The sequence below is a fragment of the Macaca mulatta genome, chromosome X (genome assembly GCF_049350105.2).
Source record: "Macaca mulatta isolate MMU2019108-1 chromosome X, T2T-MMU8v2.0, whole genome shotgun sequence".
Lineage (NCBI taxonomy): Eukaryota > Metazoa > Chordata > Mammalia > Primates > Cercopithecidae > Macaca > Macaca mulatta.
Window position 1 is genome coordinate 121,379,355 of NC_133426.1, and position 16,907 is coordinate 121,396,261.

Here is a 16,907-nt window from a genome sequence, read left to right on the forward strand (position 1 = left end):
TTGACTAAATTGGAAGTGGAGCTGGGGAGTGTTTGCAACCCAGAAAATATCTTGGTACCTGTGAGTGTCAGGAGATTTTTCTCCTTTTATTTAATTGGTGGCAAATAATATTTTTGAGATAAGGGGTTTAAGTTCAAGTAAGAGGTGGATTATTGGTTAACAAGCTTTTGGATCATTTAGGCTATTTGTAATCACAATCAGTTCATCAGGAAAAGAAGACCAGGTCAGAAGAGGCTTTCCTGACAGCATTTTCACAGAGAAGCATCAATCAACGTCAAGCCTTTCAGCAGAAACTGGAACTTCATGGTGCAGCAGTTCACCTTCGCATGGGCCGGGAGGTTGAACATCCTGCATAGTGCTGCCAGGAAATCCCTATTTCATACTAAGAGGGGCTGGCTGGTTGCATATGTAGGATGTCCCATCTCCCAGCCTACTTCGTCATGACAGATATCAGAAACACCACTCCTCTTCACTGAAGAACAATAAAATCTGCGTGTCATGGAAACACAGATGCTGGAGCTACATCACTAGAAAGGTATTCTGACAAATGTATTTAGTGGAGGTTAGAGTACTGACTGCTATGACCTTGGCTCATAAGAGGCAGTGGATATGTGAGTGGATCTTTAAGCTCAGGGCCAGTAGATCTGCATTAAACCATATTAGCAACAACACTGGCCACACAGATAATGCCTCCAGAATTGTGCCACCTACTCTCAGAGCTACACCGAGTTAGGGGGATTTAATAGTTGGGCATATTTATTTAGGCTAGCCAGAGCCAAATACCTAGAGGTAGAGAGAATCTAATTCTTAATTGTAGAAAAAAGCAAAGATTATATCCTGAAAAGCAGCCTAGAATTTCAAGTCTGAGGGTCAAGGTAAGATAGTAAATTTAAAAATGTGTCTCAAAGTCAGAAGAAGGATATTTGGGAGGAGCATTCCAGAGAGGAACTAATAATTCTAAATTGAGCAGAAACGGTCTATTATACTTTGAGGCAAGAATCAAGTTACAAGGAAGTAGTTGTGATTGCAAAGGGAGAAAGTTAGTGGCATATCCCTACAAATATTTCAGAGCTATGATTTATGTCAGCTGCAGTACCCAGTCATATTCAGGGAATTCTGTCAAAAGCAAGGTGATAGGAAATATCAAGAGTAGGGCCCAGCTCTTAAAAACATAGGGCAGGATTTAAAGTAACGCAAAATCCAGCCAATCCTAGCGGCCCTTCTACTTCTGAATTGGTACAGGAAAGATATAATCTCAGAATAGAAACAAGCCATTTAAATGGAATATATTTAGCCTTATAAATAATTGGCTGTTATACTTAATTTTCCATTTGTACTTTAGACTGTGAAAATTTCACTATGGATCTTTATATGAAAATCACTAATCTGTAGGAGATGCTACTGACAGAGAATCAATTCTGTCAACAGCACAAACTTGAGTTGTATCCTGGGATGCTATCAAGTTTTCCACTGACTTTACATTAGAGTCATGTTAAACAGGCCATCTCCAAAGACTTTGCGGTTCTAAAAAAATATTTACTTGCTATGCATTAGAATCTGGGATGAGTTTCTAGTCAACTATCCTGGCTTTGGCATTCTTCACGGTGGATGGTAAGTGGGCCAATCTTAGGCTAAAAAACAGGCTGATACAGGCTTTGGGATTCAGAGCATTTATAGTTCTTTATTTTCCTCAGCAGCACAGACTCTCCACTGGAATTAGGGGCTTAGTGAATAGTTCAAAAAAATTTATGGTTTCATCTATAAGGACCCCAAATTTCCATGCAAACGTATGAGCATACTGTTATGTATAATACCCATATAATTTCTGTACAATCTGTAGAGATATCACCTCTTTGATCACTGATAATTGATAATGTGTGGCTTCTACCTTTAATTCTTGGTCAATCTGTTGAGAAGTTTGTCAGTTTTATTGATCTAAACCCAAAAAAGTGCAGCATTTTATTTCATTGAGTTTTCAGTATGATAGTACCGCCTAAATTTTATTGATTTCTGCTTTTATATTTATTTATTTATTTCTTCTGGTACCTGGATTTCATTTTTCCTTTTTTGTCTAGCACTTTAATTTTGGAAGCTTAGATCATGGATTTGAGTTTTCTTTTCCAATATAAACCATTAATGTTAGAAAATTCCTTTTGAGTACTACTTTAGCACCATCAGACAAATGTTAGAATGTTTTATTTTCATTTTAACTTACTTCAAATTATTTTTTAACTTCATTTGCCTTTTCCTTTTTGAAACATGAATTATTTAAAAGTGCGCTGTTTAATTTGCAAATATTTGAACATTTTCAAGATATCTTTTTTAATTGTTTTCAGGTTAATTCTGTTATACTCAGGCAACACACATTGTTTGATTGCAACCATTTTAATTTCTTCCGGTTTATTTTATGAGCCAGAATATGGTTTTTCCTGGCCAATTTTCCATGGTTCTTAAAAAGAATGTGTATTCTCCTTTTGTCAGGTGGTGTGTTTTATCAATGTCAATTAGGTCAAGTTTGTTGGTAATGTTGTTCAGTTCTTTTATGTCAGTGATAATTTTCTGTATATTTTTCTGTCAATTAACTGAAGAAGGGGTGTTGAAATCTTGAAGTGTAATTGTAATTCTACTTTTGATTTCTTCTTTCTGCTCTACCACTGTTGTGCTTCATGAATTTTGAAGCCCTGTTATTATATTTTAAATGTTATTATACTTTAAATGTATTATAAATGTTTAGGACTGTTATAATCCCTCGATGAATTGACACCTTTATCTTTATAAAATGGTCTGTGTTATCCCTGGTGATATCCTATGATCTGCAATTTACTTTATCTGCTATTAATATAAAAATTCTAGCATTTGTTTAATTAGCATTTGCACAGCATATCTTTTATCCATACTTTTACCATACAGGTTGAGCTTCTCTAATCCCAAAATCTGAAATCTGAAATAATCCGAAATCAAAAAATTTTTTTTGAGACAGGGTTTTTCTCTGTTGCCCAGGCTGGAAGGCCATGGAACAATCATGAGTCACTGCAGCCTCAACCTCCTAGGCTCGGGTGATCCTCCTGCCTCAGCCTCCTGAGTAGCTGGGACCACAGATGTATGCCACCATGCCCAGCTAATTTTTTAAAGGATTTGTAGAGACAGGATCTCCCTATGTTTCCCAGGCTGGTCTCCTGGGTTCAAGTGATCTTCCCACCTCAGCCCCCAAAAGTGCTGAGATTACAGGCATGAGCCACCATGACCAGCCAAAATACAAAATTTTTGAACACCAGCATGGTGCCACAAGTAGAAAATTTCTCACCTGACCTCATATGACTGGTCACAGTCAAAATACCGTCAAAAATTTGTTTCATGCACAAAATTATTTGCAATATTGCGTAAAATTAACTTCAGGCTAGATGTATAAGATATATAGAAAAAATAAATGAATTTCACGTGTAGACTTGAGTTCCATTCCCAACATGTCTCATTATGTATATGCAAATATTCCAAAATATCAAAATGTCCAAAATCTGAGACCCTTCTAATCCCAGGCATTTCAGATAAAGAACGCTCAGCCTGTATAACTATCTATACTATTAAATTTAAATTTGTAGAATTTATTATAGACAGCATATAATTGTGTCTTGTTTATTTTTATTCTCAATTTTAATCCAACATTGCTGTCTCTTTCCTTGAATTGGTGTGTTTACACCATTTACAATTAATGCAATTATTGATTTGTTTGGACTTATGTCTACCACGTTTTGTTTTCTATTTATCCCTTGTCTTTTCCATTCTTTTGTTTCCTATAGGAATGGGAAACATTCTTTTGTTTCCTAATTCTGATTTATTATGTTTTTTCCTTTTATTTATTTCAATTTTATTGATCTGTTGGCTTTTTTACTATGTTTCTTTGTACAGTTTTTTTGGTTTGTTTGTTAAGTGATGATGCTCTGGATTAAAATATACCTGTATATTATAAGTATCCCTTATTCATAATGCTTAGGACCACAATGCTTTGGATTTTGAATTTTATTAGATTTTGGAATATTTTCATTATAGTTAACAGTTCAGCATCCCTAATCCAAAATTCCAAAATCGAAACTGCTCCAATGAGTATTTCCCTTAAGCATTATCTTAGTGCTCAAAAAGTTTTAGATTTTGGAGAATTCGGGATTTCAGGTTTTCAGATTAGAAATATTCAACCTGTATATACATATTTTTTCCAAGTTTCTTACACTTATATTTTATCACATCAAGTGAAAGATAAAACTTAAAACCATATATGCTCCTTTATCCTCCCTTTTTTGGTCTTAGTTGTAGTATGGATTACATCTACGTGCATTGAGAACCTTATCAGACAATGTTACAAAATTTTTGCTTCTGAGAATCATATGTATTTTAAAGAATTAAAATAAGAAAAATTATTGTATTTTCTAAGATATTTATCATTTCTGTTGTTCTTCCTTTGTTCATGATGTTTTCATGTTTTCCTTTAGTATAATTTCCTACTGCCTGAAAAAACATCCTTTAACGTTTTTTAGAGAGCGAGTCCCCTAGTTTAGAGAGACTTGTTTTAGAGCAATGAGTTCATAGTTTCCCTTCACCTGAGAATCTCTTTATTTCACATTCATTTGTGAAATATATCTCCACTGGATATAGAATTTTGAATTGATAGTTCCTTTCTTTCAGCCTTTTAAAATAGTAGTTTCACTACCTTCTGGTTTTCATAGTTTCTGAGGCAAAATCTGAAGTTTTGTTACTTTCAATGTTTTTGTCTTTATCTTTTATTTTGATCAGTTTGATTATGATGATCTAGGTATGATTTTTTTTTTTTTTGGTTTAAACATTTGAGTTTTACAGAACTTCTTAAATCTGTAAATTTTTTCCCCCAAATGTGGCATATTTTGGACCATTATTTCTTCAAATAATATTTATTCACCAATTTTTCTCCTCTCCTTATAAAATTCCAATGATACGAATGTTAAATAGAGTTATTGTCCCACAGGTCCACACTATGTTCATTTATTTTTAATTTTTTCACATTGTTGTTCAGATTATATAATTTATATGGCTCTAACTTTAGTTTTCATGACTCTTTATCTGTCATCTCTACTCTTCTGTTGAGCCCATTCAATGATCTTTTTTCAACTATTGTATTTTTTTGAGCTCCAAACTTTCAGTTGGTTCTTTTTAACAAATTCTACTTATTACTTGAGAACTCCTACCTTTCTATTCCTTTCAAGAGAGGCCCCCTTCCTTCACTGAGCATGATTAGGGTAGCTGCTTTGAAGTCTTTGTCTACAAATTCCAATATTTGCATTATCTAAGTGTTTCTGTCTTTGATTCTCTTTTTCCTTAAGAATTTTTGAGATTTTCCTAATTCTGTGTATATTTGGATAAAACATTTTGTATGTTTGACACTTTGAATATTATGTCTTGAGATCTGGATCCTTTATTATTGAGATAAAATTCATATAGCAAAATTAACAATTAACCACTTAAAAGTATACAATTCTGTGGTATTTAGTACATTCACAATGATGTCCAACCGTCACCTCTATCTGGTACCAAGATATTTTATCACTACTTCCAAAAAAAATTCCATATCCATTAAGTAGTTATTCTACATTGTCCCATTCCTCAGCCTCTGGAAAACACTAATCTCCTATCTGTCTTTAAGGATTTACCTGTTTTGAATGTTTCATATAAATAAGTCATACAATATGTGATCTTTTGCATCTGGCTTCTTTCACTTAGCATGATGCTTTCAAAGTTCAACCATATTGTGCCATGTATTTGTAATTCACTCTTTTTATGGTTGAATAATATTCCATTATATGAATATAGTACGCTCTGTTTATTCATCTACCAGTTGATAGATATTTGGGTTGTTTCCTCCTTTTGGTTATTGTGAAAAGTGCCACTATAAAGAGTCATGTCAAATATCTGCTTGAGTATCTATAAATAGAATTGCTAGGTCATATGATAATTCCATATTTGGCTTTTAAAGGAACTTACAAACTGTTTTCCACAGTGACGGCACCGTTTCACTTTATCACCAACAATGTATGAGATTTCCAATTTTTTTCTCCACATCCTCACCAAGACTTGGCATTTCTCATTTTGTTTTTGGTTTTGTGTTTACGGTCAACCTTGTGGGAGTGAAGTGGTTTCTCATGGTGGTTTTCATTTATATTTCTCTAATGACTAATGATGTTGAGCATTTTTTCATATGCTTGTTGGCCATTTCTATATCTCATTTGGAGAAATGACTATTCAAGTCCCTTACCCATTTTTTATTTGCAAATATTTTCTTGCATTCTGTGGGCTGTTTTTACACTCTTCTGATAGCACTCTGATGCAGAAAAAATTTTTAATTTAATGATGTCTAATTTTTCTATCTTTTCTTTTCTGCTAATGCTACTGGTGTGATATCTAAGAAACCATTGCCAAATCCAAGGTCACTAAGATTTACCCCTGTGTCCTTTTCTAAGAGTTTTGTACCTTTAGTTTTTATATCTAGACCTTTGGACCATTTTGAGTTAAATTTTGTCTATGTTGTGAGGTGAGGTTCAACTTCAGTCTTTTGCATGTGATATCTACATGCAGTTTTCCCAGCACTATTTGTTGAAGGGACTGTTGTTTTCCATTGGAAGGTATTGTCACAAGTGTAAAACTCAGCTGACTGTAGATAAATAGGTTTATTTCTGGCCCCTCAATCCTATTCTATTAATATATGTCTATCCTTATACTAGTACCACGTTGTTTTCATTATAATAGCTTTCCAGTGAATTTTAAAATTGAGAATTCTGAGTCCTAAAACTTTGTTCTCCTTTTTAAGATTGTTTTGGTTATTCGAGATCCCTTAAGATTAAATATTAATTTTAGGATTAGCATTTTCATTTCTGCCAACAAACACATTAGAGTTTTGACAGGGATTGCATTATATCTGTAGGTCACTTTGAAAAGTATTGCCATTCGAACAATATTAAATGTTCTAATCCATGAACATGGCCGACCTTTCCATTTATTTAGGTTATCTTTCATTCCTTTCACAGTGTTTTATAGTTTTCAGAGTATTCGTTTTGCACCTCTATGGTTGCATTTATTCCTGGATATTTTATATTTGATGCTACTGTAAATGGGATTATTTTCTCAATGTTACTTTTAGATTTTTGTTGTCAGCGTATGAAAATTATTTTTCCACATTGATCTTAGTTCCTGCATTTTGCTGAATTGTTTTATTAGCTTTAATAGCTTGTGCGTGTGTGTGTGTGTGTGTGTGTGTGTGTGTATTATTCAAGATTTTCTATATATAAGATTATGTCAGCCTGGGCAACACAGAGAGACCCCATCTTTACAAAAAATAAAAACGTAGCCAGGCATGGTGGCACACGCCTGTAGTACCAGCTACTCGGGAGGCTGAAGTGAGAGAACTGATAGAGCCCAGGAGGTGGGGATGCAATGAGCCATGATCACACCACTGCACTCCAACCTGGGCAACAGAATGAGACCCTGTGTCAAAAAGGAAGAAAGAAAAAGATCATGTTATCTGTGAATTAGCATAGTTTTATTTCTTCCTTTCCAATTTGGAAGCCTTTTATTTCTTTTTCTCATTTGATTAGTCTGACTAGAATTTCCAATACAATGTTGAATAGAATTAGGAAAAGCACGAATCCTGTCTGGTTCCTGATCTTGGGGCAAAAGCTATCAGTCTTTCACCGTTGATTATTATTGGTTGTATTTTTAAAATATGGACCCTGTATCATGTTGAGGAAGTTCCCTTTAGTTCTAGTTTGCTGAACGTTTTTACCATGAAATTAGGTTGGATTTTTTCAAACCTTTTTTCTGCATCAATTGAGATGATCATTTGTCCTGTCCTTCATTCTATTAATGTGTATTACATTGATCAATATTCAAATGTTGAAGCACAAATGCAATCCTGGGATACATTCCACCTAGTCATGGAGTATACTTTTAATATGCTGCTGGAAATAGTTTGCTAGTTTAAAAAAACTTATTGAGATAAAATGCTTAAAAATTACTATTTTAACAATTTTTAAGTGTACAGTTCACCGGCATTAAGTACGTTTACAATGTTTTGCAACCATCACTCCTTATTCATCTCCAGAACTTTTCATCATCCCAAATTGAAACTTTGGACCCACTAAAAAATAACTCTCCATCCTCAGTCCCCACCCAAAGTCGCTGGATCACTACGCCACTTTATGTCTCTGTGAATTTGACTATGCTATGTACCTCATGTAAGTGGAATCACACAGTATTTATCTTCATTTGGCTAGCTTGTTTCATGTAGTGTAGTGTCTTCAAGGCTTGTCCATGTTGTAGTATTTATTAAAATTTCCTTAGTTTTTAAGATTGAATAATATCCCATTGTATATATGTAGCACATTTTGTTTATCTATTAATCTGTCAGTGCACATGTAGGTTATTTCTGCATTTTAGCTATTGTGAATAATGCTGCCATGAACCATGGGTATACAAATACAAATATCGATTCTAGTTCCTGCTTTTAATTGTTTTGAGTATAAACCGGGAAGAAGGAGATAGTTGAGAACTGAGCTGTCACCTCCTCTAGACCAAGATGGCACTGCAGCTAGGAGGAGTAGGGTAAGGCCAAATGAAAATATTACAAAATGTCCTACTGTTTTGAATGTGGCTTTTACTAGTTTGTGCTTTCATTTGGTTGGTGTAGAACCCTGACTGTTTTCTAAAGCTCCTATAAAGTTATTTTAGGTAGTCTAGGTTTTGTGTTTATATTTTGGTTTTTAAAAATATTTCCATGAAGGAACAAGGTCCTGGAGCATCCTCATCTTTTATTTTGCCATCACTCTACCTTGATATCCATTTCTTCATATTTTATTGAGAATATTTTCAACTGTATTCTAAGGGATATGGTTCTATAATTTTCTTGAGATGTCTTGGTCTGACTCTGGTACCAGGGTAATTTTAGATTCAAAGAATGAGTTATGAAGTGTTCCCTCAGCTTCAGTTTTTTAAGAAGAGTTCAAGAAAAATTGGTGTTCATTCTTTAGATGTTCAGTAGAGTAAGCCAGTGAAGCCATCCGGTCCTCGACTTTTCTTTGTTGGAAGGTTTTTTTATTATGAATTTAATGTCTTTACTTTGTATGGGGCTGTTCACATATTCTGTGTTTTTCTTTGTCAATTTTGATAGGTTGTTGGTTTCCAAAAATGTATACATTTCATCTAGCTATCTAATTACTTGAAGTACAATAGTTCCAAATACTTCTTATTTTTTTATTTCTGTAAGATTGGTAATAATATCCCAAATAGCATTTCTGATTTTAGTAATTTGAGTCTTCTCTCTTTTATTCTTAGTCAGCCTAGCTTAAAGTCTTGTCAGTATTTTTTAATCTTTTCATAGAACTGCCTTTTGGTTTCAATAGTTGTCTCCATTTTCTTTTCTCCTTTTGTTTGTTTCTGCTCTTATCTTTTAATTTCCTTCCTTCTTCGAGGATTGGGTTTAATTTGCCCCTTTTTTTCTAGTTCCTTAAGGGGTGAAGTTTGGTTATTGTTTGGAGATCTATCTTCCTTTTTAATGTAGTAATTTACAGTCCTGAATGTATTTCTGAGGACTGCACTTAATACATCCCATACATTTTAGTATACTTAGTTTCATTTTCATTTACCTCAAAGTTTTTTACCTAATTTATCTTGAGATTACTTCTTTGACTCTTTGGTTAGGAATGCCTTCTTTAATTTCTACCTCTTATGTGGTTTCTAGTTTTGCTTCTGGTATTGATTTCTAGTTTCATTCTATGTGGCCAGAGAAGATACACTGTAAGATTTAAATATTTGAAAACTTACTGAGACTTTTTGCAGCAAAACATGTCATCTATCCTGTATAATGCTATATGTGCACTTGAGAAAAATATATATTCTGATGTTGTTGGTTAAAGTATTCTGTAATATGTCTGTTAGAACTCATTGGTTTATCATGTTGTTCAAGTTCTCAACTTCCTTATTGATGTTATGTCTACTTGTTCTATCCATTATTGACAGTGGAGTAATAAAGTTCTAATTAGGATTGTAGGATTGCCTGTTTTTCTCTCATTTCTGTCAATTTTGACTTTATACATTTTGGAGCTCTGTTGTTTGGTGTGTATATATTTACAGTTACTATATCTTTTTAGTGAATTGCCATTTTATCAATAAAATGTCCTTTTTAAACAATATTTTACTTAATGATTCTTTTATCTGAGGTTATTATAACCACCTTAACTCTTGTTTTGCTTTGTTTTGTTCTGTTTTGCTTTGTTTTTACTATGTGCGGGGAATATCTTTTTACATCATTTCACTTTCAACTCATTTGTGTATTTGAATCTAAACTGAGTCTCTAATATATAGTATATAGATAAATTTGGGGGATATTTTTTGTTATTTTTTTCTTTTCTTTTTTTTTTTTTTTTTTTGAGACAGGGTCTCACTCTGTGTCCCAGGCTAAAGTGCAGTGGCCTGATGCAATCTCACCTCACTGCGACCTCAGTGTCCTGGACTCAAGTGATCCTCCCATGTCAGCCTCCCAAGTAGCTGGGACTACAGGCACACACCACCAACCTGGCTAATTTTTCTATTTTTAGTAGAGACGGGATTTCTCCACGTTGTCCACGCTGGTCTTAAACTCTTGGACTCAAGCAATCCGCTGGCCTTAGCCTCCCAAAGTGCTGGGAGATAAAGTTTTTAAAAAATCCACACTGATGATCTCTGCCTTTTAAATGGATAGTTTAAACTGTTTACATTTAAATTAAACATTGATAAGGTTTAGTTTCCTTCTGACATTTGACTATTTTTATTCTATGTTTCATATATATTTTTTGTTGTTCAATTCCTTAAATATTGCTTTCTTTGTGTTTAATTGATTTTTGTGTGTGTATCACTTTGGTTCCTTTTGCATTACCTTTTAGGTATAATTTTAAGTTATTTTCTCAGTGGTTACCTTGGGGATTACAATTAACAGCTTAAATTTCCAACAGTCTAGTTTGAATTCATGCCAATTTAGCATCAATAACATGCAAAAATCTACTTCTCCATATATCTGGCCCTATATTTTATATTGCTATTGCCACAAAATAAATCTTTATATATTGTGTTCCTTTGACACAGATTTATAGTTATTGTTTCATGCATTCACATTTTAAGTCATATATAAAATGAGGCATTACAAACAAAACCTACAGCAATACTGGGTTTTATATTTACTATGTAGTTAAAATTACCTGTGTTCTGTATTTCTTCATACAACTTTAAGTTATAGATAAGTGGCCTTTCATTTCAGTGTTTAGGACTCCCTTTGCATTTCTTGTAGGACAGTTCTACTAGCAGTCGACTCCCTCAGATTTTGTTTAACTGGTAATGTGTTGATTTTTCCTTCATTTTTGAAGATAATTTTAGTGGATATAGAATTCTTGGTTGACTTTTATTTTCAGTACTTCAAATATGTCATTCTACTGCTCTCTGGCCTCCATGGTTTCTGATAAGATATTGGCTATTAATATTATTAAAGATCCCTTGTATATGATGAATCACTGTTTTCTTGCGGTCTTCTATATTTCTTCTTTGTCTTTTCATAGTTTGGTTTGGTTTTGTTGGTGTGGATATCTTTTAGAATATACGACTTGGAGTTTGTAGAACTTAAATATGTAGATTCAGGTCTTTTCTCAAATTTGGGAAGTTTTCAACCATTATTTCTTCAAATATTTGGTCTTGCCATTTTTCTCTCTCCTCTCCTGGAACTCCCATTATGTTGGTATGTTTGATGGTGGCCCACTGGTCTCTGAGACTCTGCTTATTTTCGTCAATGTTTTTTATTTCTGCTTCTCAATGTGGCTAACATTATTTGCCTTATTATCAAGTGTTCTGACTCTTTCTTCTACCTGTTCAAATTAATTGTGAAATGCCTACAATGTTTTAAAATTTGTGTTATTGTACTTTTCCACTTCAAAATTTTCGTTTTGTTCATTTTTATAATTTTTATTCCTTTATTGATATTCTTTATTTATTGACAAGTAATTCTCCTGGTATCCATTAGTTCTTTTAGCACATTTGGGACAATTTATTTAAAGTTTTTGTCTAGTAAGTTTTGTCTTTGCTTCCTCTTGGATGATTTCCATTAATTCATTTTCTTCCTGTGAGTGGGCATACTTTCTTGGTTTTCTGCATGCCTCATAATATTTTGTTAAATATGGCCCTTTTGAGTATTATGATATGAACACTCTTAAAATCAGATTCTCTCCCTCTCTCTCTCCAGAATTTTTTGTTGTTGTTGTTGCTTGCTGTGTGCGTAGTTGTTGGTTTGTTTAGTGATGTTTCCAAACAATTTTAGCAAATGACTATATTCTTTTTTATGTGTGTTCTCTGAAATCTCTGCTCATTGAGCTTACAGCTCAGCTAGTGGTGTGACAGAGATTTTCTTAAACTCCTGGGGTCAAAAAAAAAAAAGAAGGAAAGAAAGACAAGAAACAAGAAGAAAGACAGATCTACAGGTACCTTAGTCTATTTAAGCTGCTATAACAAAATACCATAAACTGGATAGCCTATAAACAACAGAAAATTATTTATCACAGTTCTAGGGGCTGGGAAGTCCAAAATCAATTCACCAGCAGATGCACTGCCTGGTGAGGGCTTATTTTCTGGTACATAGATGGTGACTTCTCCCTGTTTCCTCATATAGTAGAAAAGGCAAGGAAGCTGCCTTGGAATTTTTATATAAGAGCACTAATCTCATTCATGAGGACTCCACCCTCATGACTTAATCACCTCACAAAAGCCCAACCTCATAACACTTCCACACTGGTGATTAGGTTTCAGTATATGAATTTTGGGGGAGACAAGAACATTCAGACCACAGAACAAGGTCTTTTTAGTTTTGCTCTATGTTGAGTTACTTCTTACACTTAGTCATGTTTTTTTTGCAATTCTGTGTTAGCCTACACATCTTGCATTCATGGAATGTAAATATCAGGCACAGGTGAAGCTTACGTTCTTTTTGGTTCTTTTACAAGCATGCATTCTGCCGCGAACATCTACATAGCCATAAAATATGTGGGGACATTTTAAAAGTCCTTATATCCCAAATATATCACTTTCTGGATTTTCCTACCAGTCTTTAAGTGTGTCTATTGTTTTTCCCAAACATTATGGGGTATTTTTGCCCCATCTGGCAATGGTTTACTCATTTGCCTTTTAGTATTTTGTTGGACCACCTTCCATGTAGCCATTTTACTCTATGTAGTTCTGAATTAAGTGAAACAAACGGAAGTCCGAAGAGCAGTCTTTCGGGGAAACCACAGCCACATTAAAACAAACAGGTACAATTTCTTGAGAAAAAATTTCACCGTGCTCCTTCTAGGATGAGGTATCCACATGGGGAATGTGGGCTGCCATCTCAAGACTGCCGTCATACCAAGGAAGTGAGTGGGGTAAGCATAAGTTAAAATGCCACAAAGACCTCCTCCTATAATGTTTCATTTATTTATTTTTCCTAGTTAAGTGTTTGCTTGATTGCTGTAAAATTTTGACTATTTCTCAGAGTTCCAGTAAAATTGATTCTGACAGTTTTTGTCCTTTTCTTGGTTGCGGGGAAGGAGTGTTTCTGTGGATAGACAGACCCCAGAGTTCCCTACTACACAATCTTTGCTGACACCACTCCTGACTTTGGGTCTTTTTAACATTCTCTTAGGGATCACTCCTGACTTTGGGTCTTTTTAATATTCTCTTAAGAATATTGACTTTTGTCCTTTTAAAAAGCAATCAGTCTGGTTAGATTTAGATCTCAAGTACCAACCTTCCTTCTGTAAGCTTTGTTTCATGTGTCAATTTGGTTTTCAAAGTATTTGGAATGTTATTTGGATTTGTGCCATGTGTGTCATCCAGGAGCCTATTTAGGACCTGGGAAGTGGTCTGCCCCATAATTCAATTCTCAAGGTTTTGCTATACTGCTTTGGGTCAGGTCTACATATATGCAGCTCATATATGAGACTAGGATTTGAGTGATCTATTACTCATGCCTCATCATCTCCTGGATTTTTCCCACATTTTACAGTTCCCAGAGGCCCCTTTTTCTGGTACTGTGACGAGAAAGTCAAGTTTTTAGACTCTTCATGTTATTGTGTACTTCTTGCAATGGGGTCTGCCTCGGGGCAAAATGGTGAGAGAAATGAAAGAGAAAATAATTATTGGGGATTACCTCCACACTCTTCATACTTCAAGGGCCTCTTTTATCTGGTCAAAGTGTAGGACATTTTTTCTCTCAAAATTTTAGTTGCCTGCAGAGCTCCTGGTGTATAGTGGTGTTGCCACTATAGATGGGCAGCTTAATGATTGATGCTTGCCTCCGTTTATGCCAGGATAGAAAAAGAGAAGCAAAGAAATCTTTCTGTCATATGCCTGTCCTCCTTGTCCCCTGGGAAGATGACATTTTTCTTGGAGGTTTCTTTCTGCACATCCACTACACAGTTCTAAGAATTTTGGCTGCACTAAAATCTAAGCCAGTAGGCAAGGGGAGTGGGAAGGGACAGGAAAATAATTATTTTATTGGTCATTTTAAAATTTTTATTTTCTTGTCCAATTAGTCTGCTGTTATTTACTCTTCACATACCTCAGTTACTTGTTTTGGGTATATGTGCACATGTTTTAGTTGTAATCTACAGGAGAGATAGGATGAAATGTGCTTACTTCAGTTTTGCCAGACTTGAAAGACTTTGAATTGGTAACTTTGTAGAACATGTCATTTTACCATTGTATGTTGTTTTATGAAAACAAAATTGATTTTTTCTTTTAGATAATGACTTTATATCCAACAATCTTTCCAAACTCATTAATACTCAACATTTATCTGTAAATTTTTTTATGTACACAATCGTGTTTTCATTTTTTTTAAGTCCTGAACATTTTTACTTTCATAAAACATTAATAAGTAACTCTAGTACAATGCAGAATAGATGTTGTGATGGTAGACATTCTTGTTTTTTTCCAACATTTAATTATTAAATATTTGAGAGATATTCTTTAGGAGTTTAAGAAAGTTAGAATCTTAGTTTGCTGAAATTTATTTAACTTGAACTATGTTGAATTATATTTAAAAATTTGTGCATACATTGACTTACTCACATAATTTTCTCCTTTATTTGTTTACTGTAATAAGTTTTCAAGTTTTATTTTCAAAGTTATGCTGACCTCATGAAGTATGTTGTGAAAGAATCCCTTTATTTATTCAAAGAATCTGTGTATGGTTGATGTTATTTTTTCTTACATATTTGGTATCACAAGTAAATACATTTGGATCTACATTGTGCCATCCAAAGAATATAGTATGACATAATATCTCTTTAGATTTAGATTTACATTTTTCCATAAGGTTTGGTGGTTATTTTGTTGTTGCTGTTTAATCTTTCTAGTTTTAAATTAAGAGGGTACATGTGCAGGTTTTGTGGTTGTATTTTCATGTAGGACCCGTAACTATCTTGTTAAAAGTTTTAGTAAGATTTTTAATGAGTTCTGTCACTGTTGCAAATAGACTATTTTCCCTTTTCTATCTCTAGCACTTGTTCTTGGACTAGTTAAACCTCTAGATTATTTTGTATTTATCTTGTATCCAGTCAGACTATTATATTCTCTCAGTTAATCCAGTATAGTTTTTAGAAGAGTCTCCAATTTGCTAGTCCTACAGTCAAATCACCAATAAACAAGAGATCATTTTATACCTTATTTCCCAAAGTTATATAAGTTAGTTTATACTCTTATCATAGTGAAAATTAATAGCATAATGATAATGAGTAATGGGGTAAACTGGCATCTTGTCCAATTTCTAAATTTAATGTAATTGACATACATTTATTGTATTGCTGTTTATAATATTTGTTGTAGGTTCTTAGTAAGTTATCTTTATCAAAATTAAGGGCACTGCCTTTATGCCTCCATCATTAAAATTTTAATTAGGAATGACTTCCGTATTTAATCAAATTACTCTTCAATATCTATTAAAAGACCAAAAATTTCTTCACAAATGCTAATATAAGGGATATATCGGTAGATTTCATGATAATAAATCACCTTTGCATTCCTGGAAGAACTCTTGTTTTTTTCTGATGTGTTGTTCTTTTGATACTTTATTGGGTTTTCTTTGTTAATATTTCATTTTGAACTTTGAATCTATAATAATGCATGCTATTTTCTCTAGTCTTCTTTTTTAGTGTTTTTCAAGTTTTGCTATTGACACTATATTGTTTTATAAAATGTACTGAGGAATTTTTAAACTTTCATGGCTATTAATCTTTTAATATATGCTAACTTAAAGAGATTAATTATAATTTTTTATTTCCAAGTTCTAGCTTTGGAATTACTTCACAGTTGCCCCCACATTCCCATACATCTTAATTAAATTATCATAATACTGAACTTTTATTCTTTACTCAGAGGCAAAGATTGTCTACATTACTTCATTAAAATAAAGTGCTTTTGTATTTTCTTTGAACAAAAGAACTGAAAGATCAATGTCTTATATTCAGTCTTTGCCTTTTTTATTATTGGTGGGGATACCTGTGATTGTTGGAGTTATTAAAAATCATGTAACATTTGAATGAATGAACAAACATATAAAAATGTCTTATGAAGCGCTATACACAATTTTTTGCCCCTGAAAATAAGATTTCGTTTCCCTCAACTATGAATTGGCCTCCCCTATGGGAAGTGTGCTATAGCCTCTTTGCTATGCAACTCCCTTCAAACCTTTGACATATTAATTGTATCAAATATGGCTGGCTCACATAACTCCACACATTGTTCTATGCACTATGGATAATGGAAAAATAAACAATAATTACTGAACCAATGGAGCTTATGTTCTAACCATTATGGCAACAGAATTCTCCACATAGTGA

At 33.6% G+C, this 16,907-nt stretch overlaps 1 protein-coding gene and 1 non-coding gene across 2 annotated transcripts in view; both read left to right on the forward strand.

Moving 5' to 3' along the window:
* The window catches only part of HTR2C (5-hydroxytryptamine receptor 2C), a 169,374-nt gene that overhangs the window by 83,549 nt on the left and 68,918 nt on the right, over window positions 1-16,907 (forward strand). The gene's annotated exons all lie outside the window — the stretch shown is intronic.
* On the forward strand, window positions 331-441 carry MIR448 (microRNA mir-448). The gene has a single exon (NR_032524.1). It is a non-coding gene; the product is annotated as a microRNA mir-448 (primary transcript).